This window comes from Schistocerca americana, chromosome 4, assembly GCF_021461395.2.
Source record: "Schistocerca americana isolate TAMUIC-IGC-003095 chromosome 4, iqSchAmer2.1, whole genome shotgun sequence".
Taxonomy (NCBI): domain Eukaryota; kingdom Metazoa; phylum Arthropoda; class Insecta; order Orthoptera; family Acrididae; genus Schistocerca; species Schistocerca americana.
This window is the reverse complement of record NC_060122.1, coordinates 496833037-496841891: the sequence shown is the minus strand read 5'-3', so window position 1 is coordinate 496841891 and position 8855 is coordinate 496833037.

The following is an 8855-nucleotide window of genomic DNA, read 5'->3' as shown; positions in this document are numbered from 1 at the left end:
TGGAACTGGCTGGCCAAGGATTCTACATTAGCCATCTTTTGTTATTTCTAAGAATATAAGAACAGTTTTTAAGTTACTGAGAGTAACATTAGAGCCCCCTTCACTTATGCAGTTCCCATTAATAAACTGATTGATTTCTACCGGTTTTCAATCATCACTTGGCCTGTATCTTGACTCCTCCTGCCTATCAGGATGAAACTTGTCTCAAAACTGTTTTATTTTGGCCTTTACTTCCTCATTCTCATTACTGTCTTTGTAATTATACCATTCCTGCCCAAAAAGTTTAGCCAATTTAATGTTTTTTACTTGCATCCCCCTTTCTAGTTGATGCATTATTAATATCTACTGGCAAAATATGAATCTTATTATTTATACTGTCAGAGTCTTCACTTCCACAGCATGTCTCATCAACACTATATCTAAATTCTTCTAATTATTCTTTCACCTCAACATAAATCATCACATCAAGTTGCTCATCATAATTACTCTGAGTTCTTAAAAGACATCCTCTGTACACCATGAGATGCACTATAAATGTTTTATTTGCCAAAACCAATTTTCAGGTTTATAACCCATCAGTGGCATATGATACAGAGGAACAAACAATTGTATGTGCATCGATTTCTACAAAATAATAACTGTACATATATAGCAGTAATATAAATCTGCTTATGTTATGCACTTCTGTAGAATGACATGCTTGGCAGTTAATATGACAGGATCTGAAATATGCCCTATAACACAGCACACAGTTTATCATGTACATTATTGCTGTCAAATTTTTGGCAGTGACAGTTATTGATAATGTCTTGACAGAACTGCTGTATCGAGTAAACATGGAACTGACAGGTCAAAGAGTCTACATTATCTATGTTTTGTTATGGTCATATGTTCTTATAAATGATAGAAGATGGGTAATGTAGACTCCTTGACCTGCCAGTTTCATGTTTACTCTGTGTGACAGTTCGTCAGACATTCTCAAGAACTGTCACTACCTAAAATTTGACAGCAGTAACATACATGACAAACTGTGTGCTACGTTGTAGGACATATTTCAGGCCCTGTCGTATTAAGTGACAGGCATGTTATTGCCATAGAAATGCATAATGTAAGTAGACTTATACTGCATAGACATTTCAAATTTGAGTGAAAATATTGCTTTGAGAAAGGACTGAAATCTGACAATGGATACAAAGAAAATACTAACTGTAAAAATTACAAGTAGAATCATGTTTTGTAATATACTAAAAAAGGCTCATAGACTGTAATCACTATAGAGACCAAAGAAAACTCGAGACAGATTAATATGTAGTCCAGTAACAAAAGTGATGTATCTCCAAGAGAGAGCAAAATTTTATTTACATTACTCGCTGTACAAATTTTTAATTTTGTTATGTTAAGATTTATGCTTAAGACTTACGAGGCACTAAGAAAACTGTATCAATATTTATTGCAGTTACTTATTCTACACCAAGATTTATGCTGTAATCATTGAACACCGGTACCTAATGATGTTTCTAAGAATAACTTAATGATTCATGATAGTTGTGTTTTGTTCTGTTAAAGTTTTTTGTTTTTCTTGTGTCTGTGTCGAAAAATATGATTAGAACTTAGTTTTTTTTCGTAAATTTTACAGAGCTGAAATCACATGACCAGTGCAAATAACTCATGTGATCATGTATACTAAAGTAACGTTGAGTCATTTCTATACTAAATTTTTGCCTGCATTTTATTTTCTTTTATATGGCATTATACAGCCTCAGGGGGATGTCATGGGCATGTTGAGCACAAGACCTCCTAGCTATATCATTTTTCTTCTGTTTTCATTTATAAATCCTGCATTTTCTAATCCTGTCAGCCTGTCAAAATTATCTCTCACTGTCACAACTATCAATTCTTCTTAAATTAGTGATCATTGGAAATCACTTTGGAAAACATATGACTTATGGTATGATGACAGTACAGTATCTAAAGATTTTTGTGATTATTACACTATTTTTCTTATTTGTCATCCATGATACTATGTTGTATATTTATTATAAGTCATGGAGCTACCTGATGTTTGCTGAAACAATTATCTCTTTTTATGTGGGGATTTTATATTCTACAAACCAAAAAAGTTGTCTTCTGGAAACTATCATATGATACAGCTGCCATATTCTTTTGTGTCTCCACAGATGTAAAATGTTGTTGCTTTCAAATGACATGTCTCTCATACACCACTTATTGAAACAGTTAATACTCAGCTATTTACTCTGTTGGACAGTAATATAATACCCCTGTGATAAATCAATTTCTATCATTTGAAAGCTAGTACAAGAGAGGAGAAGATGCACACAAGAATACTTGTCTTACATTTTGCCCAATGTACGAAATTTACTTTTGCTATGTAATAGCTGATGTTGAAATTTATGCAGTTTTTTACTCTTGCATCAGACAGAGTGAGGTGGTGCAGTAGTTAGCATACTGGACTTGCATTCGGGAGAACGACAGTTCAACCCAAGTCCAGTCATCCTGATTTAGCTTTTCTGCGATTTCCCTAAATCACTTCGGGCAAATGCCGGGGTGGTTCCTTTGAAAAGGTATGGCCGATTTCCTTCCCCACCCTTCCCTAGTCTGATGGGACTGATGACCTTGCTGTTTGGTCCCATCCCCACAAACCAACTAACCAATATTGCATCAGTAGTGACTATATTACTTCTGTACAAAACTCAACCAATGCGTTTTCTGTTACTTGATGAAATTAATCTTCTATGCAGGAAGCTGGACACAGTCTGCATTTGAGCATATGATGAACAGTCTGATCTTCTCCACAGATACACTGAATATCATCTTGATCATCTTGCTAAATTGACCTTTGCTCTGCCAACTCCAGATCTCAGCCTATTCAGGAACTGCAAGGTCATCCATTTCTCATCATAGACAGGAAGTAAAGTTTCAGAAACTCTTTTCCAGCCTGGGGAAGGGAGTGTCATAGCTCTCCATAGATGCAACCTATGTTTTTTTCAGCAGTGGTTCTAAGTGCCATTGATGTTCAATGGAAACTCCTCCTTTACTTCAGTTGTGAGTGCAGTTCATACCCATGGGTTCTCTCCTGCTCCAGTGTCTTCCTTTCCTCTTTCAACAGCTCTTTGTCTTCGAACACCTTTCCTGCAAGGTGATAAAGTCATCTGACTGGACTGGATTTCAAGCATCCTGTTACAGTTTTGCAGGTGTCATTGAGAGCTATGTCCACCTATTTGGCATTTGTTGAATTATACCAGGCAAGGCATACAAACTCCGCCACAGAGTAATGTAGTGCCATTGCAGAAGTTCATATAGTCTCTGGTTGACTACTCCACTGTGATCTGTTCAGTTTCTGTAGAAAACTGTACCTGGTAGAAACTTTTGACTTACAGTTCATGCAATGCTTCTTGAAAGTAAGAGTAAGAGAGTGAGTTGCATTTGCATGAGTGAGTGTGTGTGTGTGTCTGTTGTTGACAAAGGCTATTGGCCAAAAGCTATAAGTGTGAAAAATTTTTTGTTGTGCCTATATGTGACTCAGCATCTCCGCTATATGGTGAGTAGCAACTTTCCTGCTCATAATATTGTTACATTCCATCCTGGATTTTCCATTGTTAGGTCTATCAAGTGTCACTCATAGATTTTTGGGGTTTCATGATGTTCCACTTCAATAACTGACCATACTGTCTTTAATTTGCAACTAACTTCTCTATTTATCAAATGAAAAATATACCCATGTGTCTTTGAGGGATTTGGTTGAAGTTGGTTTGTGTTGTAGTATCTGAAAAGTTGTTAAAGGGGATTAATGAAGGTCTTCTTCACTGATTCAAAATTTGTACTTTGGGTGGCTAGAGCAAGGTCATTGCCATACAAGAAGCTCCTGCAGTTGGATGATATGTGTTGATCATTCATTTATATACTGAACAGAAATGGAGCCTGGAGCCAGCATACTTTCCTGCGAGAGCCTGTTTTGCTGTAGTTTCCATCACCTATGCTGTTTTTGGAAGTCAGTGAAAGACCTGTATTCTCCAAAAGAATGGCAATGAGTGTAGCTAGCCTAAAATCCTTGGTCAGGTTGTAGATCTTGACTAGTAGTAGCTGGTCACTGACAATATCATACACTACTGCTAAGTCAACAAATACCACTCCTGTCACCTTATGAGCTTCAAGCTCATCTTCTGTATATTGTGTGAGTTTTAGCAACTGTCCAGTACAGCTCTTGCCAAGTTGAATCCAGTTAACTAAGCTATAAGTGAGGGGGAATTATAGATGATAGGGTATTTAAAATCTATCTTTCCAGCCATTTGTAAATGTGACATAGTATTGTGACTGGTCTAAAATGCTTTGGGTTAATTACTTTTTTGCCATGTTTCAACAAAGCAATCACTCAGCTCTTCCACCATATCTTTGGGATTTGGCTTCTGCTCACACAGTTGTTGAAAAGTTGGAGAATCCATATCTTTGTTGTTAAACCAAACTGTTTCATTATATCAGTTTGTGTGTGTCCAAACTAGCTGTTTTTCCATTTTTGCTCTGTTTCATAGTCTTCTCTAATTCTTCCATGCTGAATGATGATATGAGGTCACTGCTCTCCTCTTACTCTTTTCTTTGCAGTCCTGTTTTTTTGTGGTTTGTGGATTGCCTTCTCATTCAGCAGTAAGTGATGTGCTATTTGATTGGCAGTTATACTGTGATGTGCAGTGGTCTTAGTCGGATCATTGCTTAGACATCTCAGAAGTCTCTAAACTTAATAGCTGTCTTTTTTCAAATCCAAGTTTTCTATAGTTTTTATCCAATTATCCCTTTTTGTCTCCCTTGCAGAGGAAATGAGCTTGTTTCCTGCTTCCATCTACATCTACATCCATACTCCGCAAACCACCTGATGGTGTGTGGTGGAGGGTACCTTGAGTACCTCTTTCGGTTCTCCCTTCTATTCCAGTCTCGTATTGTTCGTGGAAAGAAGGATTGGCGGTATGCTTCTGTGTGGGCTCTAGTCTCTCTGATTTTATCCTCATGGTCTCTTTGCGAGATATACGTAGGAGGGAGCAATATACTGCTTGACTCTTCGGTGAAGGTATGTTCTCGAAACTCCAACAAAAGCCCATACCGAGCTACTGAGCGTTTCTCCTGCAGAGTCTTCCACTGGAGTTTATCTGTCATCTCCGTAATGCTTTCGCGATTACTAAATGATCCTGTAACGAAGCGCGTTGCTCTCCGTTGGATCTTCTCTATCTCTTCTATCAACCCTATCTGGTACGGATCCCACACTGCTGAGCAGTATTCAAGCAATGGGAGAACAAGCGTACTGTAACCTACTTCATTTGTTTTCAGATTGCATTTCCTTAGGATTCTTCCAGTGAATCTCAATCTGGCATCTGCTTTACCAACGATCAACTTTATATGATCATTCCATTTTAAATCACTCCTAATGCATACTCCCAGATAATTTATGGAATTAACTGCTTCCAGTTGCTGACCTGCTATATTGTAGCTAAATGATAAGGGATCTATCTTTCTAAGTATTCACAGCACATTACACTTGTCTACATTGAGATTCAATTGCCATTCCCTGCACCATGCGTCAATTCGCTGCAGATCCTCCTGCATTTCAGTACAATTTTCCAATGTTACAACCTCTCGATATACCACAGCATCATTTGCAAAAAGTCTCAGTGAACTTCCGATGTCGTCCACAAGGTCATTTATGTATATTGTGAATAGCAACAGTCCTACAACACTCCCCTGCGGCACACCTGAAATCACTCTTACTTCAGAAGACTTCTCTCCATTGAGAATGACATGCTGCGTTCTGTTATCTAGGAACTCTTCAATCCAATCACATAATTGGTCTGATAGTCCATATGCTCTTACTTTGTTCATTAAACGACTGTGGGGAACTGTATCGAATGCCTTGTGGAAGTCAAGAAACACGGCGTCTAACTGTGAACCCGTGTCTATGGCCCTCTGAGTCTCGTGGACGAATAGCGCGAGCTGGGTTTCACACAGCCGTCTTTTTCAAAACCCATGCTGATTCCTACAGAGTAGATTTCTAGTCTCCAGAAAAGTCATTATACTCTAACATAATACGTGTTCTCGAAACTTCAACAAAAGCTCGTACCGAGCTACTGAGCATCTCTCCTGCAGTGTCTTCCACTGGATTTTATCTATCATCTCCGTAACGCTTTCACGATTGCTAAATGATCCTGTAACGAAGTGCACTGCTCTCCATTGGATCTTCTCTATCTCTTCTATCAACCCTATCTGGTACGGATCCCACACTGCTGAGCAGTATTCAAGCAATGGGCAAACATGCGTACTGTAACCTACTTCTTGAAAGGATTTTCTTCACATAAGCTACTGTAGTCTGTGAGTGGGATGACACTGCCAGAAAAAAAATAGTACACCCAAAAAGACAACGTCAGTTTTGATCCAATGACACCACATGCCTCCAGGGGATAGTAGATGTACTGACAATGCTTTCAACATAGAGCACTATCTGTGTCTGCCCTTTCAGGGAATGCTCATACCAGAAGGCTCAGTGTGGTGCAAATGTGTGAAACAAGCAGGCAATCATGCCATGACATGCACTTGTGCTTCCTACCACCAACTGAGTGAGTATGAAAGTGGTCAAACTGTGGCCTTTCAAGCAGTGGGAGATCCTTTCAGAGAATTGCCGCACTAGTTGGACATGATGCGTCAGTTGAGCATGGATGCTGATATCACTGGTCACATGGACATTGTCACACCTGTAGATGAGATTCTGGATGTCCACACACAATTGCCATGTTGTAATGGCAGCAATGTCAGATTGCACAGCTACCACAGCACCGATATATCAGCTTGTGAGCCTGGATTTGTCAACACGAACTGTTGTGAACCCGTTATTAATAGTGTGACTAAGGGCATGCACACCTTCCACTCACACCACAGCATACACATGCATGGCTTGACTGCTGCCATCAGAGGATCATTTGGAAATAGACTGGCATGTCTGGGTCTTCAGCAATGAAAGTAGATTCTGCCTGCATGCAAATGATGGTCGTTTGCATGTATGATGTAGACCTGGTGTGTGCAGTCTCACAGAATGCATTCATCCAAGAATCACTGGCCCCACCCTAGTCTTATGGTCTGGTCTGCATTGTGATAAGCTACAGCTCATGTTCGCCTTTGGTGTTTCCGGAGGAGACACCAACCAGTGCTTGGTACATGCAGAATCTTGTTACACCTGTTGTTTTGCCGTCCTTGCAACAGGAAAGTGATTTGTTGTTCCAACAGGATAATGCTTGCCCACACGTTGTGCATAAACTCAATGTGTTTTGCAAGATGAGCAGCAACTTCCATGGCCAGCATGATCTCCGGACTTGTCTCCAATCAAGCACATGTGGGATATGATAGGACAAGAAGTGACTTGTGCAACTCATCAACCAACAATTCTTACAGAGCTATGTGAAGAGCTGGAGCAGGCATGGCATAACATATCCCAGGGCAGTATTAGCTATCTGTATAATTATCTGGATGTTAGAGTCAGTGCCTCCATTGCCATCTGTGGAGGTTACACCAGATACTAAAATGGGTGTCAGTGTGGGTCAGTACGTGGTACTTCAGAACTGCTTGTGCTATTGATCTGTAAATGTAATCATTTCATGTACTCCATATACACTGTTGCCACAATAAATCTTGAGTGAATTGTAAACCTCTAAAAGGGCATATTAAATTTTTTGCAGCAGTCTATATCATCAGATACACTGTAAAAATAATTCTTTAATTAAAAAGGTTTAATATCTTTTTTGAATGCATTTACATACTTGGTGCTCTTAATAACTTCTGGCAGCTTATTGTAGAATGCTACACCTGAATGATATGCACTCTTCTGCTGGCACAGTTTACATGAGCATTTTTCCTTAACCTAGTGTGGTGCTCATGAACATCAGTGTTTGGCATAAAGACATTCTTCTTGCTGTTGTTTTTACAAACAGCATAGTTTCTAAATGTAAATGCAAGCAAGAGGAAGAATACTTAAATCTCTAAAAAAGGCTTACCTAAAATAGTGTTTTCTTTGTCCCTTGTTCTAATTATTCTCTTTTGCTTTCTGAATGTTGTTAAGGCATGAGGGTAATCACTTCAAAAGGTAACACTATATCTTAACTACAAGTGAAAAAAAGCCACTGTTTTTGCAATTTTGTGAGTTGCATTGCTGGAGACCACTCTGATTACATACATTAACTTTGGGAGTTTCGAGTTTAAGGAAAATATGTGAGAATTCCAGTTTAGATTTTCTTGCAGACAAAGGTCTAGAAACTTTGTCACAATGACATTTCGAATTTCCTGGTTGTTCATGTGAATTACTGACATCCTGTATTTTTCATTTTGCCAAGTCTGAAAGCGTAAAGATGAGATGTAACTTTGTGAGACATAACTTGTTATTAAAAAAATTATCAGGAGTGAGATATAAACTTACTGCAAATAAGTCTCATTATAATTATGAAGTTCAGATGAGTGGTGTAAAACAGATACTTAGCTTCTTCTTATTTGATATCCCGGTGATCATGATAAGAATAAGAATGGTAAAACATCAGCGAACAATGTGACTTGAAGTAACAGGTACACCTTTAAAGGTTTATAACACATTTTATTACTCAGAGCAACACAGGTAGTCAATTGTGAATAATAGCTCAGCAGCGAACCTCAAACTTGCCAACTCACAACCTTGTATACCCGTTTAAACAATTGTGCTATTGCTCGAACAGCCCACGGGTGTACTGCTGGTCCATAGTGTCCAATGGGCACAATATTTCAGCAATCAGACATGTCGCCATCGTCAGGTGTGCTGATGAACTGAGCTATTGTTGAAA